This window comes from Episyrphus balteatus, chromosome 3 (genome assembly GCF_945859705.1).
Source record: "Episyrphus balteatus chromosome 3, idEpiBalt1.1, whole genome shotgun sequence".
NCBI classification, from domain to species: Eukaryota; Metazoa; Arthropoda; class Insecta; order Diptera; family Syrphidae; genus Episyrphus; species Episyrphus balteatus.
This window is the reverse complement of record NC_079136.1, coordinates 117,896,294-117,915,463: the sequence shown is the minus strand read 5'-3', so window position 1 is coordinate 117,915,463 and position 19,170 is coordinate 117,896,294. Positions and strand designations below refer to the sequence as shown.

General features: G+C 31.0%; 1 protein-coding gene and 1 non-coding gene across 3 annotated transcripts in view; one reads left to right on the top strand and one right to left on the bottom strand.

The window, feature by feature from the left end:
• The window catches only part of LOC129913609 (centaurin-gamma-1A), a 338,022-nt gene that overhangs the window by 8,045 nt on the left and 310,807 nt on the right, over positions 1-19,170 (top strand). The gene's annotated exons all lie outside the window — the stretch shown is intronic.
• Trnal-caa (transfer RNA leucine (anticodon CAA)) lies at positions 11,738-11,856 on the bottom strand. Its single transcript has 2 exons — positions 11,819-11,856; positions 11,738-11,782 (listed from the first exon to the last, which is right to left on the bottom strand). It is a non-coding gene; the product is annotated as a tRNA-Leu (tRNA).

The following is a 19,170-nucleotide window of genomic DNA, read 5'->3' as shown; positions in this document are numbered from 1 at the left end:
AAAAAAAGAAATGTGAGAAATCCAATTTGAATGAACGGATTAAAACGTATCTCAGTAAATCGAATTTTTCCATTAACAGAAAATATACAAAAAAAAAAAAAATCGCCAAATGGCCATATAACTCACCCCTAAGCAAGTGCAGCAGACCCTGAACGATGATGATGGTTTTGGTCAGACTTTTGCAAAAATAAAAAACATACCCAGTCATTTTAACTCCCTCTCTTTTTCTATCAACGTGACGGGCAATGCTCATATTACCACCATTGCAATGCATTTTGAATGCAAAACACACAAGCCAACCATCATCGTTCTCTATTCTATGCCCAACAACAAAATCAAGCGAAATCAAAAAGAATAAAAAACAAAATAGAATTAAAAACTTTTTTCATTTTTTTTTATTTAACTATTTACGGGTGCTCAGCAGTTCCAAGTTCCAAAGGGCGACTTGACTAGTTTTCTCATTCTCATTGGTAACTACAAAAACTGGCTAGGCTAGCTTCCTCATTTTATTCGATTCATGTGCCCAAGCGCCGCCGCCACTACCATCGACCGGTAGCCGGTAAACTTTCAATTTCAATTCGATTAGCATTCGAAGAGTTTTTGTATAGGTGGAACGATTGCCAACTCAGGTTGTTTTTATTTTAATTTATCAGATTGTCATAACGGATCATTAAACAATAAATTCGTAGTCTGTTAAACTTAAACAATTATATAATTCAATGTTTTAATTTAATTTTTTTAAATATTTTCTCTTTTGAATTTTCTGTTATCCGATGAGATTTTTGGGTGTGTTTCTATTATCCGAATGAAAAATTTAATATTATTAACATACTCATAGAATATTTATTATATCCTGATTATGTGGTGACGATAAATTAGGTCTACCTATGTTATCCGGAATTATCCAAGTTCATTATCTAAATTTTGGAGATCCCCAAATAGTTTGTCAGTTTTATCCGAAGCTATCCAAATAGATTTTAAGACTTTTATTCGAGGTCATGTAAAATTGGCTAGTACCTGTCATTAGTTTCACTTTGATTTATTTATTTATTCAGAATTATCCGAGAACAAACTGTTCATTTAAGTTAAAATTCACATTAAATAGTTCTATCCTAGTAAATATATGTATGTTATGTATGTAAGTTATTTTTAATTCTTACTATTAAACACTATCCGTAGTTATTCGATTTTTATTTTAAGGGCCCAAGTGATTTTTACTAGATACAAGATTTGTCCAGATTATCCTAATCTGTTAAGGCATTTCTAGAATTAGTTTTTGCTATTTTGTTCTATCCGAGTTTATCCATATTATAGATATCAGTAAGTTTTTGTGCGTATGTCTATTCGTTTCATTTCTTGCTTTTTTTGTTGTATTAAATACAGTTTTCCGGACACATTCGATAAATAAAGATTTAATTTATTATATACAAGGACTATATCCAGATCTTATCGACCATATTCTATAACTTTTTTATTCAAACTCTTGGCGCTTTTCACTAAGTTTTGATTTGTTTTGTATGTGTTAATGCTATCCGAACTCATTTTATGGACAAACAAAATATTTTTCAATGCCTTGGAACTTTATCCGGGTATTTTTGAGCATATTTTAGGTCTCAGTTCTTTTTTCTTGTATTATCTGGAGTTATCCGGACTTATTTTATAGACATACAAATTATCCAGTACTTATTTTGTATTGTCTGAAATTATTCAGTGCTAGTTTTGTATTATCCGAAGTTATCCGGACTAATTTTATATGCCAACAATTTATCTAATGCTAGTTTTGTATTATTCGAGGTTATCCAAACTCATTTCATGGAACTACAAATTATCCAGTGCTAACTTTGTACTATCGAAAGTTATCCGTACTTAATTTTTTTGTATTCTAAAAATTATCCAGTGCGACTAATGTATTATCCGAAGTTATCCGGATTATTTTGTGGACCAATAAATTATCTTGTTTTAATTTTGATTGCAAATCAAATAACTTCTAAGAAAAGAAAACCTCAGTTGGCAATATTTCTGAGAAGACACACACAAAAAACAACTGCGACAATGACAGTGGCAGTTTGGAAAGTAGACACAAACGCGATGTTTGCCGGTGCCACACTGTCACTGATTGTCGTCTATGTCGTATCCAGGCAGGACATTTGTCCGCCACTGATTCATCCTTGCTCATATGAATATTTTGCTATGTACCCATAATATCCAAACTCCTACCTCAAATTCAAATGCAATATATGCGCAATTGGCCATTTGTTTCTCATACTCATTCCTTCCACCGTCACCAAACAATTTTGTAGTCGTTGGTTGTCGTGATCATATGCACCCCATTTCCGTTTTTGCATTGCAGTGACAATTGCATACGATGCAGAGGAGTATTTTACTTCCTGTGTTGACAGTTCAAAAAGTCTGAAAGATCTTCTCTCCGCTCTTTCTACTTCGTCCTTCGACTTTATCCATCGCCACTCATCGCCCACACCAGCCAGTCGCCTTCATCTCTTTGGTGTATTCATACTTTGTGACAAAACTCCACCGCACTGAGTGGCATTTTTTTTTATTTTTTTTTTTTTGGTCATGTCGACGGCGGCGGCATTGGCTCTTTAACGGTAATGTCAGTGAATAGAAGATGATTTGCGCGTAATTGTTTAGAATGCAATTCGTTTGGTTTGTTTCGTTGAGTTGAGTTGAGTGTTCTGTTCAGCCCCTGTGACTAAAAAATGAATGAATGAAAATATTTTTTGTATACTGCGTCTATGAAGGGAGCGAAATAAGTTTTGTAATCCACCAGAGGGTTGAACTTGTGGGTCGGTTTATGCTGTGTGATATGCTTAAGGGTCACCCACCATCAAAATAAAAAAGAACCCCCATCTCCTTAAAAGTCATTTACAGAGATATGGCAGGCGATTATTCAAAGACACATAAGATGAAGGAATGACAGCTAAGACAGATAGTCTCAAGGGTGCTACCGAGTTCTCGAAGATTTAAGAGGGTTTTCAGAGTTTCTTCCTTCATAGTAACACATACGTCCCACAATGGGGCAAAATGGCAAAAAGGTGGCATTAAATCAACCAATAGAGCTAGAAACTTGAAATTTGGAACAAGTATTACTGATACAAATGTTAGTTCATAGCCAAAATATCGAATGGCCACGCCCATTTTTAGGGTTACCACCCATACACTTTTTTTAAGATTTTCGAAATTTCTCGGAAAATCCTCAATCAGTTTCAATTAAACTTTGAATGCCATTTATAAAATAGTAATGCAATTGCAATTATATATATAAAAAAAAAATTAAAATTAGGGTTGCCACTTTTGAAATTTTTTATGTTTTTTTTTTATTATTTTATTTTTATTTTGTTTAAATAAATTTATTCAATTAATTTTTCTTAAATATTTTATTATACATAAGTACACATTTAATAAATGAACCAATTTAATAATTTAAATGTCTTTATCACTCTCAATTTCGACTAAAAAATGAGCATTTATGGAAAATGACGTCACCAACTAAAAATGAACAATTCTCACAGGGTAGCAAAAAGTAGCAAGAAAACTTTTCATATTCTTAAACTAGATAAAACCCAGAACAAAATGACATCTAAAACTTATTGGCGTTTTACGGCGATCACAACTAAAAGACTAAGGTTTTCAGAAGAGTGCAGAAAATATATTATTTTTAGGTTATTTTTCATTTTTGACTAGGAGTTAAAATATTTTGAATACATATTTTTCATAAAAAGAAAATTTATTAGAACGTACTAGACCTCACTGATTCAATTTCAAAAAGATTCAACTTTGTACAAGTAATAAATAATTAACAGTACACAATTTATTGAAACAACCCAAAATGATAGAAAGTCGTAAAAATTCTACCGAGGAGTGATATTTCTCTTCCTTTGAGACAATCTCCTGAATTACACGTGGTTTAAATTAATTTTTTCTCTCTCATTTCTGATTCTCTATTATTTTTCAAAGAGAAATAGTTGGGTTATTCAAAACAAAGCTAAACTTTATGATTCGATTAAATGCCAGCTTTTTTGAATTTTGCCCCATTGTGCGTCCGTAGCACGAGATAGAGAGAGTTACACTTGAGGGTTGGTGGCAATTGATTCATGGAAATTTATTGAATGGCTTGGCTATCATAGACGAAAGAATGTCCAGTTTGGAGGAGTTACATAATACAATGTGATGACTTGGTCAGGAGTTGGGAGTGAATGGAAATGTCATGTGAAAAGGAAACGATACTTGGAAATTTATTTTCAACAGGATATTCATGTGTATTCCTTTTTTGCCCTTCTTCTATTGTTCGAAATATGTATTGAGAATAATTTTAAGTTAGGCCTTTGGGTATTTTGTGGGACAAACTATAGATATTTATAAAAGAAAGTTAAGATATTCATCCCATCAAGCTGGATGTGTAACAAATTTCATGTCATTTACAGAATTGCCAAAACGAATTCACCAAAAGCCAATGGCTTTCTTTGTCAATTTTTTTTGAAGTTATTTTTCGATACAAGCACCACACTGGTATTTTGCAGACAATAGAAAAAGGGTTTACGAAATAAGAATATTGTGTTAAGCGGTTAAATCGATTTCTTTTGAATTTGAATTGTTTAACTTTTTTTAAAGGACATTTAACGATAAATTGTATCTACTTTTGGGCCTTTTGCTATTATAAAATGGTACCACCGAGTCTAAGCAATTTAATTTACGTTTTATTAATCTAGGTAACATTCTGTAGTAGGAAAATCACACAGGATACAACTGTTCTTAGAGTACACTTTTTATCCGATTTTATCCGAAGCCATTTTAGGCTATGTTAACGCTTTCAAAAACAATTGAAGCCTTAAATATCGTCAACCCCTATCTTAGAGATATATTTGTTTCTACTGAATGTTATCCGAAACTTTCCGCAATCTTTTGGATTTATTGTAATAATATTGAAGATAATGTAAGTAGTAAAATGTTTTATCCGGAATGATCTCTCCAAGGTGGGCCCGCTTAATTTTATACATATAACTCTTTATTAGAATACACTTTTTATCCGAATTTGTCCCAAACCGTTAAAGTCTATTTAAGGCTTTTAAAAAAGAACTAGAGGCTGTTCAATTTAATTAACGTCTATCCAAGAGATGGATTTATTCATACAAAATGTTATTCGAAACTTGCAAATAGTTTCCGAAATCTTTCGAATCTCTTGAATTAAGTAATAAAGTATTTTATCCGGAATGATCAATACTATTTAGACTTGCTAACACTTAAAAAAATTCGAATTTAAAAACTTTAATTCAACTTTTTATAAGTGTTAACCCTTTTTCTGAACCCTATTAAGTTTACTTACGCTCTTAAAAGGCACTGGAGGTTGTAAAATATTGTCAACACATATCATAGAGACGAATTTGTTCCTATAGAATGTTATCCGAAATTTACATTTAAGAAAATTTCAGAACTTTTAACTTTTATTCAACTATACCTATACAACTGTTCCTTATAGCTTAAATCCTTTTTAGCCTACTAACGCTCTTAAAAAGCACTGGACATAGTAAAATATGGTCAACAGCCATCTTAGAGATAAATTTATTCCTATAGAATGTTATCCGAAACTTACGATTGGTTGTCGAAAAATCTTTTAAATCTAACTAGTACCTACACTGTTTTATCCAGAATGACCAGTACTAGGTAGACTTGCTAAATTTAAGAACCTTCGGAACATTTAACTATTATTCAAACTTATAAAAACTTATATTCCTTAGCTTAAACCCTTTATCCGAATTTATCCGAAGCCATTTAATCTATTAACGCTCTTTAACAAACCTGAAAGATCTAAAATACCGACAACATCTATCAAAGAGATAAATATATTCCCATAGAATGTTATCCAGAGCTCTAAAAATAACTATTGACGCTACACACCATTAATTTCAAATTAAATTCTTTAAGTTTTCTCCATGTTCGTATTCACTCTCTGAAATTCCTCAAAAAACTATCTCAGCCATTGGAATTTGATTTTGCATTCCTTCGATATGCGATCTGACATTTTTTCAAAACTTTAAATTAAAAAGAAATACATTTTAACAAGCAAAATAAATTCCTAATGAATCTGAAATTCCTCATACATATATGAGAACACCATCATCATCCCTCGTATACATTTCCTTCCCAGATGTTCAACCAACAAAACATACCCATGCCTACACACAAAAAAAGAAGGCTTCCCCCAAAAATTTGAACAATACCAAATTCCCTGTTAATATAAATGACACTTATTTCCGAGAAAAAGAGAAAATCACTTGAAACTTTATTAAGTTTCGAAAATTTATGTTTTCAATGCGTCACAAACCCACCACAACGCACACCAAGTCATCCCCCCACGAACCAAAAACAAAAAGAAATTAAAAATAAAACCGTAAAATAATGTTTAAATGCCCCATTTGAACTTCAAGTCACGAAATCCCTTTTATTTTTGTATTCAACAGATACTTAAAACCGAATATATACAAAAATAAAGAATTAACAGACACACAAACAAATTTACAACAACAATAAAAAAAAGTGCATAATAAATTCTTAATTTCAAAATAACTCAACGGACTCTTGACTGTTGGCTGCCGTTTGTTGCTGCCGTACATCGTACAACCGACCGACGGCAACCGTGCCACCGTTAATAATTCCATCCTCATTCTCATTGTTTAAATCTTCGAATAATACGTTGTAGTATATTCGCTGTTATTTTCTCATTTTGCTATAATACCTCCCGGCTCCCCTTTCGAAGCTATTCTGCCTCTCGACAATTATTCTATTAATCGACATCTATTGCCTATAATACCGGGAGACGGGGAAAAACGTGAAGGTGGAAGAAAACTTCAATTTAATTGCCAAGCACATAACCTATACGATGCAATCTCTTTCTATCTATCTTTTTCTATCCCTTTTCTCCTCTCTGTGTCTATCTCTCTCCCTTTTGCCATACGGATGATGACAGAAGACAAATTATGAGAATTGACAATTACTTCTGACGTTTTTTCTGCAAATTGATGATAAGACCAAGTCGACGACGTTCGTCGTCGTCGGTTATAGAAGTCTTCTAGCTTCTTAGCCTATTTATTGCCGCGCAAACATCTTTGCGCAAAAGAATGAAGAAAAGAAACTGAATTAAACGTTAGTCTGGGCAATTAAGATGCTGAGCTCGTGTGCCAGCTAGCACACAGCCACTACACAGGTTCAGTGTAGTTCTTCTTCTTCTTCTTCTTCTTCTTCTTCATTTTTTTAATGGGACATCAGCACTATTATAATGTGAAGATAAGTTGAGTTGGTGCTGCAAATGTTGACACTAATGACCCCCTTTAACGGTGGTCATCTTGATGGTGGCCGTGAGTTGTGGTAAATTATTTGAATGAGCATTTAATAAAAGTTTAAAGAATTCCAAAACAAGTGCTAATTTGACAATTTTTTCCTAGAATATTTGGCTACTGGGAAAATTATAGCTGAGTTCAAATAACTGCATTTTTGTTTTAAGTTCGGATGGTTAGATGACTTTGGAAAAATTGAAAATTTTAAAAAGTTTACCTTTAAGTGTCAATACCATGTTAATCAGAGGTATCTTAACATTTCGGTATAATTTCGAACCTTTTTCGGGACATAACTATTTGCAGTTCACGATTTTTCTATACAGATTCTTCTGCAGTCAGGTTTTCTCTTAACAAAAATTATTCCCAGACAACTATTCCAAGTAAGTTCTCTTCTCAACCTAATCATATCCTATAGACGATGTTCAATCCTAAACAAGCTTAAGCTCTATCTATCCTAACCTAGCACTACACTAAACCAAATCTATTCAGCCAGATCTATATGCAAATAGGACTATTTCGAGCCAACTTTATCCCCAGACAGCTCAATTTCCAGTTTATTTAATTCCCAGCCAGTTCTATCTTTAACCAGCTAATATAGCCCCAGCTCGCTCTATCCAAAAAATAAACTACCCCAATTCTTTTTCCCAGGCACTTCTACTTTCAGACAGTTCTATTGAAGCAACACGTTGATAGGAAAAAGATGTGCAATCCACTTTGATAGGATGTGCGTTTAGCCTTCCGGGGCCTAAATAGTCTCGGTTCTGACACTAATTGGCATAGACACAATTTTATGATTAGAGCTCATTTTCAGGCAAAAAACTTTATACTGCTACGCTAAACCAGCGTTATTCTCAATATTCTTAAGCGGCTTTATCATCATAGCACTATTCCAAGCTAGTTCTATCTCCAGTCAGATCAATCTTTGGCAAGCCTAATCCTCAGCCATTCGTACTCTCAGTCAACTGTTTACCCAGCCAGCTGCACCCTAAACCAGTTATCTGAATTCTCAGGCAGTTCTATTTCCAGCCAGACAATTTCTCAGGCAGCTCTGGAATAGGTATTAGGGTTTTTCTGAGACCTACCCCACCAGTTTTTAAGGGTTTCAGGAAAAATAGGGAAAGATAAGTAAAATACTGCCATCTAAAGATCAGAAATAAATCTCAACCTTTTGAAAGGTTCCTTAATAACTCTTATTTGTCCCCATTTTCAATAAAGGTTATAAAATACCCTTTATTTTAAAAAAATAAAAAGAGAAACCCTGTATTGTATTTTGTATTGTGAGATTTATGGCTGAGAGAAAAAAATAAATCTCATCTGCAAATGTATCAATTCCTAGAGACATGGGAGTGGTGGCATATGAAAGTTTATATTCTCAGCTACCCGATAGTGGTATAATCGGGTTTTTGGATTTTTTTTTTCAAAATTCCGAGAAAATCGCGTTTGAAAGTTGGGGTAAAATTTTTTTTCGAAAAATCCCTGAATCTTTGAACGCTCCTGGAAGCTAAACCACTTGAGAGCAATTTTTGGGAGTGATGCCAAATGATAGCTTGTGTCATGGGCCTACGCTTTGCACATTGTCAGATTTTTAAAAAATCATCTTCCATGTTAAACCGCCACATCATGCCTATTTTTTCAGAATCAGGCTTTACTTTTTTTTTTACCTTTAAGTTCTCACGGTTTGAGAACGCGTGCACCTACAGGGATGGGAGTTGTACCCAAATGTAGGTTAGAGTCCCCGCTACCTTTTGGCATCAACAAATTTGTTTCATTTTTTTTTTTCAAAATTCCGAGATATAGCCGTTTGAACATCTGGATCTGGAAGCTGATCGCTTTGACCTAGATATTAGAACATCGGACTCCTGAAATATTTGAAATTGCATTGGTTGTGCTTGTCGTCCCAGCGACTCAAATCACAGTGGAAAACACATTTTCGTCTTTAGATTTTACTTTAAACGAAAAGAGATATAATCTTGGGTCTAAAGAACTTTGAGGGTCTAATTAGTTCATACATTATTTAATACATAAACTTAGAAAAAACATCTTTTTCATATTTATTTTTGGCAATATAAAGACATTCTTGACATATTCGACATTTTCCTTTGAATTGACTAATTTTGATTTATTTTCAGCGAAAACTGTTCCATTTATTTTTTTGTAAAAATCTCAACCATTGAGAGATATTTAAAAAAATAAAAAATAAATCTCAACCGATAACCTTTATTTTTGATTTTTACAAATAAATCTCAAACCTTTTTAACCGAAACTATTTAAAATAATGTGGTAACTTTTAGAGAGAAACCGATTGAAAATAAAGGTTGACTGTTATTTCTGGTCTCTGCTGCCATCAGTGACCTCACAAATACCTCCCGATCAGTTGTGCCACCAATTTGCCGATCAGTAGCGCCATCAGGGACCTTATAAGTACATCAGCCAGTTCTAACTAGCTTTTATAATAGCGAGTTTGCATATAAAGCTTCTCTCCTCTTCTCCGATGCACCACTGAACCCAATATTACTCAAAGAATTTTTGTCTCAAATCAACTCAGAAGATTGAGAAACGCTCTTTTCAATGTCCATGCCTCTGACCCGTACACCAGAGACCTTAGATCCCTTCAACTTCAAATTCAACGCCACAGAATTCTCGAAATCAAAAAGGTTTCAGAAACGGTTCTAAGGTTTCTAAAGTGTTCAAATACGTCGGAGTAGCCCATCGGAAAAATCCATCGTTGCAACGAAAATAACAACGACGACCTTCTTCGATTTTAAGATCATCTTTGTGTATTATTAGGCAGAAGTCTCCGGGTGACATTGAGTCTCGCCGACACGTCCAAAATCAGCCTATAGAGCAGAAATACTGCGATAAACAGACACATTTTCTAATTTTAAGGCTCTCCCAAACCAACAACCGACCGCGACGCGATATAAAACGCTGTGGACAAAGTTTTTGTATGAAAAAATTTCCACACCTGAACGTGAAATTTTTTTCTTTCAAAAAAAAAACGTTGTCGGTAGAGCTTTTAAGTATTTGAAAATATTTTAATAAAACTATCGCCAAAACAACTTGAAGGTAAATTGAACATCTTTCTTTAATGTTTTACTGGCTGACACGATAAAAAATGTTGTCGATAAGGTTTGTTGAATCAAAAAAAAAAAAATCCACACTTGAACGTGACAATATTTTCTTACAAAAAACGTCGATAAAGCCTTTATTTGAAAATATTTTATTAAAATTATCGTCTCAGCCACTTGCATTTAATTGACCATCTTTCATTGATGTTTGTTTTGACAGATGTCATCCAGTTTGACAGTTAATTAATTCTTAAATTGATTTTTTTACTTCTCAAAAAATATTAAAAAAAGAACTCTCAATCTGACAGAAGTGCCAAACTGACACCAATCCAAAAGCCAAAACCAAACAAAACTTTGATAGGATGTCAACAAGTGTAACCGTTAAATTGCACTACATCAAAGAACAGTGATGTGTTCTTTTCTCTTTTTTTTTTCGTCGATGCACTTTAAAAAGTGGAAAAGTGGCTTGGTTGCGTGTGCCGCAACTCAAAACACAAACTTCTCAATTAAGAAAAAAAAAAAAAAAAAAGATGTGTACCTTTCTGTCTATACAAAGATCTCTCTCTCACTTCAGCGCCCTCTTGAGCGAAAACCAAAACCAAAAATGTGTCAAAAGAGCATGTGCACTTGTCAAAGTACCCACTTTGCTTTTCTTTTTAAAAATAAAATTAAAAAAAAAAAAAATAAAAGAAGAAAAAAACCACAATGAAGATGGAGAAATTAGAATACCAAACACAATTACTTGGCTACTTCAGCCATTTGTTGTTTTTTCTTCTTTCTTCTTTTTCCTTTTTTTATCAACACCATGGGTGGCAAAATACAATGACAGAAAAAGAATTTTCTCCAAAATAAAAAATAAAAAAAAAAAAATGAAAAAAAAAAAAAAACGCCTCGTGTAGATATGCAATTGTCATTTGTAAACAATAAACACATATGCCCGCAGGAGACACAACACACAAAAAAACAAATGAAGCCCTACAGGATATTATAACAGTCCGTCTCCGTAAACAACAACAACAAAATACAACAAAAAAAGTCCAAACAAAAGACCATCAAGGAACGAGTTGTTGTGTTGAGTGAATAGCAGAGAATGAACGAACGAACAAACGAAAAATAGCAGGCAAAAAAAAAAAACTGGTCTCGTTTTGTTTGCGAAACAGTATCAAATTCCAATGACAATAGTTTTGTGTTTACACTTTTTTTTTTCTTCTCTTCCACCAGTTTGATGGGAAGTGTATGTTTTTTTTGCTTCCCCTTTGACCAATTTGTTGATCAATAAATAAAAAAAAAAAAAAATAAAAAAGTAAAAAAAAAAATTCTTGTCAGAAGTGGGATTCGAACCCACGCCCTCAGAGAGGACCAGAACGCTCAGTAACCCACTTGATAGTAGGCAAGATTGCTCTTGAGTCTGGCGCCTTAGACCGCTCGGCCATCCTGACAGTTGAAAATTGTTTGTCAATTTGTGACATTCGATTGAATTTTAAATGAAATCATTCAACAAACTAATTTTGATTACGGTAAATTTATTATTGAGTTCAATGACATTTGTGACAGTAGCTATCGTTACTGTGTTTGTGTGAAATTATGAATATGTCAACTGTCAAATTAATTAACGGTGATTTTTTTTATAAAAATATAAAAAAAATCGTTTGAACGAAAAAATAAACATCAAATGTCAAATTGAACTGTCAAAGTTGACTTTGTGTGATGGTCGTATTCAGATGACATATTTTTCATATATTAAGCGCCATCTTGTCTCTCTGAGAACGTTCCATAACAAAAAATTTTAATATTCACACATGTCACATTGAATGATGTCATTTTGACACTTTAAACCACTTTTTTTTTCATATTTATCATCATCATGTGCATAAAAAAAACTCCCTCATTTTTTTTCTCTGGTCCAGTCATGCGGAAACTATTAAAACAATTTCATTTTCATAAATCGCATTCCGTTCGATTGAAGGCAAAAAATAAAAAAAAGAGATAAAAATTAAAATCATCATAATTCCTTGTTACTCGGAATTAACAAGGATAAACAGCAGCAGGAAGGAATAAAAAGAGAAGGAAATTTTTTGACTGCCACAGGGTTGTCATATTTTCCCTTGATAGGAATTACTGTCTGTATATGTGTGTTATAGGAATAATGAAGAGTAGAGAGATGCCAACATTTTGATGAATGAACAAGCAACATTCCTCAGGGTCGTTGTTGGGCAGTTTTGTGTGGCATTCAAGTTTTTGGGGTGTCTTTTTTTTTTTTTTATTTTATTTTACAGGATGAGTTGTATGAAATGATGCATCAGCTATATCCATGAAAGAGTTCTGAGTTTCTGACTGACTATAAGGCATTTTAATTACTTATTTTGTACTCTGAACTTATTTATCATAATTTTATCCCCACTCAAAGTTGGTGTTTTCATTCGTCGTTTGTTCTTCTTTTAATCTCATAAAAATGGTCCATTTGGTTTGTTATTTTAATGAATGGCTGTCGTATAATAACACCCTATTAACACTCTTGACTTGATGGTGGTAGGTTAAAATATGAAGTGGATGTGAGTTGTAAAAATAATAATTGAAGAAGATTCATTTGGAACTCTAGAGAAGGGTAAGTTAAGTTGAGAGAAAGATGAATATGGTTATGATGATGAGAATGAAACTGAAAGCAAGGCAATCGATTTATGATGTCATATTTGTTTGATGTTAAGTTAGGGTTAATATTTAATTTGTAAGAGACAGTAGCGAACTTTTTTATCGATTTTAAATTTTGATTTTTTGTTTGTTTGATAAAAAATATTTTCTGTCACAACCAGGGTTGTAAAAATATAAAAATAAAAATATGTTTGTAATTAAAAAAAAAAATATTTATTGCAAATAAAAAAATTTGCAATAAAAAAAATATTTATTGCAACTGAAAAAATAGGTATTTGCAAATAAAAATATTTAGCATTAAAAAATATTGTATTGTAAATGAAAAAATAAATTGCATTTTAACAAAATTCTCATTGCAAATAAAAATATTTTGCATAAAAAAAAAATTTATTGCAAATAAAAAATTTTCGCATAATTTAAAATAAAATAAAAAAAAAATAAAATAAAAAATTTGTAACATACACAAAAGTTACGCATACGCCACAGTGACTTTCTTAGTTTCTTCTAATTTCATCACTGACTGAATAGCAAAACGATTTGAATTTTTTTTGACCATTTATACTAACGGAAAATTATAAGGTTGTTGTTTTTTAAATTTAGTTTTTATTTTTTTTTAAGTTTTTTCTTTAATTACAAAAAATTTTTTTTAATGTTTTTTAATTTTTTTTTATTTTGAGTATCCCCTAAGCGTATGGTAGACAAACTATAATTTTTTTTTTGTATCCATTTCTTTAGGTGGGGCCAATTGAATTACAAAAAAAAACATTTTTGGGGATTTAAAAAAACTGATTATTTGTGTGAAAGTCGCTATAAAAAATTGTGTTTCAAATATTTCCATTTGTATCCATTTCCAGAAGTGGGGAAGTTTGGATTTTTGAAATAAAAAATCATTTTTGGAGATTTTTGAAAAAAAAAAAAATAGTATTTTGTATGGAATTTGCTATAACAAATTTTGAATATTTCCTAAACGAAGAATGAACAAACGATATAATTTTCGTATGTATCAAGAATTCAAAGTGGATAAACGATTGTAGTTTCAAATTTTTTCAGTACAAATTTTTTTTTGGAATATTTCCTAAATGAGGGGTGGGCAAACTATGCAATTGGTTTTATACATCTATCTCATAATTTTAGCGTTTATGACCATTTTACATTTTTTTCTATAAAAAAAAAAGAATTTACTCTTAAAAAGTTTTGAAGGGTAGACAAACGAAAATTTTGGGTGGGCAAGCATGGACAAAGGTGGATAAATTAATTAGACTTGTTGAGTAGATTAAGAGGTCGCTGTTCTGGCTTAACAGAGCTGAATTATAGTACCCCATCAGCTTTTACATCAGGTTTTTGATATAACCTCACAAAATATTAGATGACTGATTAGAAAAAGTAAAACTTGACGTGATTTTTTGCAGAGAAAAATATTTTGCATTGAAAAAAAAAAAAAATTTATTAAAAATAAAAAATTTTCTTCATTGAAAAAAAAAAAATCCAATGCAAAAAATATTTTTTTTTTTAATACTCGTCGAATTTCTTACAAATTTGACTTTTTGGTCTTATATTATCATAATACAATAGTTGAAAAAGTTTGTGTAGCCAAAATTGTAAGAAATTCGACGAGTATTTAATGCACACATTTTGCATTGCATTTTTTTTTTCAATGCAGAAAATTTTTTATTTGCAATAAAATTTTTTTTTAAAACAAAATATTTTTCTTTGCAATAAAAAATTTTATTTTTAATGCAATTTTTTTTTTTCATTTGCAATAACATTTTGTTTTTAATGCAAAATATTTTTCAGTTGCAATAAATATTTTTTTTTTCAATGCAAATGCAATATTTTTTTTCTTCAAAATTTTTAATTGAGGTCAAATTTATTAAAAATAAAATGATTTTTTAAAAACACTGAGTTAAATGGACTTCACATTCCATTATGTAGTTTCACCCCCAAGTCAGAATTGTGTGTGTGGTTGTGTTTTTTATAGTAAATAGTAATTAAGTCTTTGAAATTTGAAGCTTTTGTTTTTTTTTTTTTTTTTTTAATGTTAATATATTGTACCTATAAATACATTTTCAATACAATGTCACACCCGTTACAAAAATATGCCATATTACATTTTTTCATTATTCTAAAAATACAGTTTTTTTTTTTTTAATTTCCTGCAAACATAATAAAATCTCCTGTCATATTGAATATGAAAACCACGATTTTCATTTAAAAAATAACAATATGGTTTCTAAGTCACAAAAGCAAACTGAATATATTTTCTAACGTCACACCCGTTACAATTATTCTTAAGAGATTTTCACATTCAAGGAACTTTAACAAAAATTTATTTTAAAAATGTATTAAAAACTAAATACTTTTGGTGTTGAAGCTATTTTTAACAAATTATTTAGTGAAAAGTACACAAATCTAGGACAAAAAATTAAGTAACTGTGTAACACACGTTATAATTGAAATAAATTTCTTTGGAAAAGAAAGAAAGATTGTGTTAAAAATGCATTTGGCTTAAGAAAGAATATATTGTAAATAAAAATGTTCTAAACATTTTCTAGCACAAACTTTTTTTTTAAACATACAATTCTTAAAGCCAGAAAATGTTTTAATTCAAGATAAAAATGTAACCTTTAAGTTTTAGAGTAGTTAAGGTCTTGAGAATTCCCAGGAAGCTAAATTAAAACACTTCCCCAACATTTTATTTGAAATAAAATATTTCCTATTAGAAATAAAATCGAATGACAAATTTATTGACTATAAATGCCTACTATATTTTCCCGTAGGTACATTCCATAATCCAATTAAAAAAATGTTGATTTAATAACGGAATTTGTAATGCAATGTTGTTTTTTTGCTTTCTAAAATTGGTTCTTCATTTCATGAAATGAAACCAATTAAAACTATATTGAATATAGATATCGAAAATCCTATTCACCCTCCGCTATGTCGTCACCCAAGCAAAAGCAAAATATAAAAAATCAATTTATGTCCAACCTTCGATTCGATTACAGAACCTCCCTCCCCTTCCCGCCTTTTCAATCTCTCTGAATAAAATCCAATTCTAATTTAATTATAAACGAATCATTTGTAATTAAATCCATCTCTCAGTTCTTTGAATTTCCCGTTATTAATTTTGCTGGCTTTTTAATCAAATAAATACTCACAAAAAAATATTAATTCTTCAAAAATATGTTCGATGAGTAACAGTAAATAAATGACAAAAATGGCAAACTGACAGACAGTCGGAACAGCAGATAGAACCTCGCAAATAATAAAAGATGTAGGTATCCAGTTAGGTATCAATAAACTTCATCCAACGGGATCTGTCTATACTCATCCATCCATCCATCAAATGGACACACACTCACACACCGACAATCAAGTCTTGATTTGGTCGTAAATAACGGACGAGAGGCCATTGGCACGTGACACACAAAAAAAAAGTTGACAACCGAACTAATTAGTTGAAAGGTAAGACAAACGGGTGCCGGAATGATACCGCCAGGCAAGTTGCCGCCACCGCTGCCTTTCTAACCACTTACCATTCTCTCAATCCTCATCCTTTGTCGGTTCATTAAACCCGCATAATTGAAGATACAAATAAACAGTAGTCTGTTGCCGCTGCCGCCACTGCCGAAGGGGCAATCGTGTAGTAGCATAAACATATTCCGTTTTCGGTTTGGTATTTGGGGGGCCCCCCAACTACATTGACAAAAATTATTGGGTCAGCAAATAATTTTTTTTTTGTTTCATTTTTTTCCATGCATGACACAAAACCATATTGGGGGGAGTAAATTGCCTAAAGCCAGGTACAGTGACGTAAAGTGGCAGCTGCTTGAGTGATTCTACAAAAAAAAAATATATAAAAAAAACCGGAAGAAGAAAAGCATTTTGTTTTTGTTTTGTTTGTTTGTGAGTGTCTATCTACACACACAAACAATAAAAAAAAAAAAAATGGTAAATAAATGGGGCCACCACCGCATTTACTCGTAACACAACAGTTTGTTAAAGAGAAAAGTCGCCCCCAGGTATAAAGTACTTTTTGGATCCATCTGTCAGATTCTTCAATGACACTTGCTTGTGTCAACTTAAATTACAAAAAAAGGAAGAGAACAAAAAAAAAAGAAAATGAATGCAGCCACTGACATGACGATGGTTCGAATACAATACCACATAAATGCAACCTTATACAGTCTCTCCTTTGACACCTGTTTTTTTGTTTACCTACTTCCAATAGAGGGAAAGTATTGGTTTTTTTAAAAAAAATATACATAATAAGTTAAGGGAAATGCATTGAAAAGTCATCAAGGTTATGGCGACTATTCCTAAGGTTAAAAGATAATAACTTTTAATCAATAAGTGTCTTAACTTGTTGGCAAAAAGTCGTAGAATGTTGTTTATGGGTATTTTCATCGTTTTGGGTGTGACACACATATTTAGAAATTATTTGCCCAGTATTCAATATACATAAATCGAATATAGAAAACGCATGATGCTCATAATTTTTTGAAATTCATTTGGGTAACGGGTGTGACTTAAAGAAAAAAACTCATTTTTTAAATGAGAAACTAATTTTCTGTAAGATACTCTTCAGTATGAGACACAAATCAACGATAAACTATCAAAAATAATAAAATTAATAATGTTACGGGTGTGACAAGACAACAACGTTACGGGTGTGACATGTAAACGATGTGAAGTGAAATCGGCTAACGCGATAGTAAATTGTCGATTTAGATTATCAATTTTCTGGTCATATAAAAAAATTCTGTTTTGGGGACATTTGTTTATAAAATATTTTTTGTACAGTATTTTTCATAGTATCATTGAAACATTTTTCTGTAAAACACTTTGCAAGTGTCACAGCTAAAAGTCAAGATCAAATCCAAATAATAATTTCTCGAAGTATTTAAATGCAAATTAAACTCATACACATAATGATGCTTTTGAAAAAGAATGCATTTTTTGACAAAATTTTTTAAACAAAATATCAAAAATAAAAATAAAAAAAAAGAGAAATCAGAGATATTAAAACAGTCATTATCAAGTCTAAGAAACTAAAAATATACTCATTTTCATTACCAACTTTAACCACTGTTGTAAAAATATCAATTAAAAAAAAAAATGCATTTGAATTTAAAATATTTATTGCAAATAAATATTACAACTGAAAAAAAAAGTAATTTAAAAAAAAAAGATTGCAACTGAAAAATATTTGCATTGAAAATGAAATTTTCATTAAAATACCTACAAATATTTTGAATTAAAAAAAAAATTTTATCCCAAATAAAAATTTTTCTGCAGTGAAAAAAAATGTATTCAAAATGTGTACATTCAATTTTTTCTATTATAAGAAATTCGAAAAAATATTTAACAATGACACATTTTGCATTGTACAAAATATTTTTAGTTGCAATAAAAATTTTATTTTAAATGCAAGTATTTTTCAGTTGCAGTATATTTTTTAATGCAATTTTAATTTTTCAGTTGCAACAAATACTTTTTTTAATGCAAATTCTTTTTAATTGAAATTAATTTTATTTTTTAAACTTAATTAATATTTTTACAACCCTGCTTAAAACATAGTTGAAAACAATATAACGCATAAAATATTCTATTGTTTTATTTAAACTTATAAAAAAAATACTGACAAAATTGAAGCAAGTTGAATGAAAAATTTAATAAAACATGCTAGTTTTTTTTTTAATTTGATATCAATTAAGCTTAATTTTAACAAAAAAATTTCCATACAAGTCGAACTCAAAATATGACTTTCACAAAAATGTATTCGTTTAAAGATTTTTTCATTGATTTTTCTTTCAACTTTGTTTTTGCTATTTTTGTTTCTCTTCAAAATGTATTTTTATGCAAAAAACTAAAAAAAAAAAAATAAAATTGTTATAGAGCAAATCTGTACGCCCCCGTTGATCAATTAAATTTTCTAATAATATTTTTTTTAATGGATTTTTCTTTGTTTCCCAGGGTGTGAGTTATGTTGTTTTTCCGTAGGGATAAGGTGGGACATTTTTTTTAAAACGACAATTAATAATGCCAGCGATGACAGCCTTTATCTCTTTTGGTTTGTGTAAATCTTAATTGTTTGACTGTTT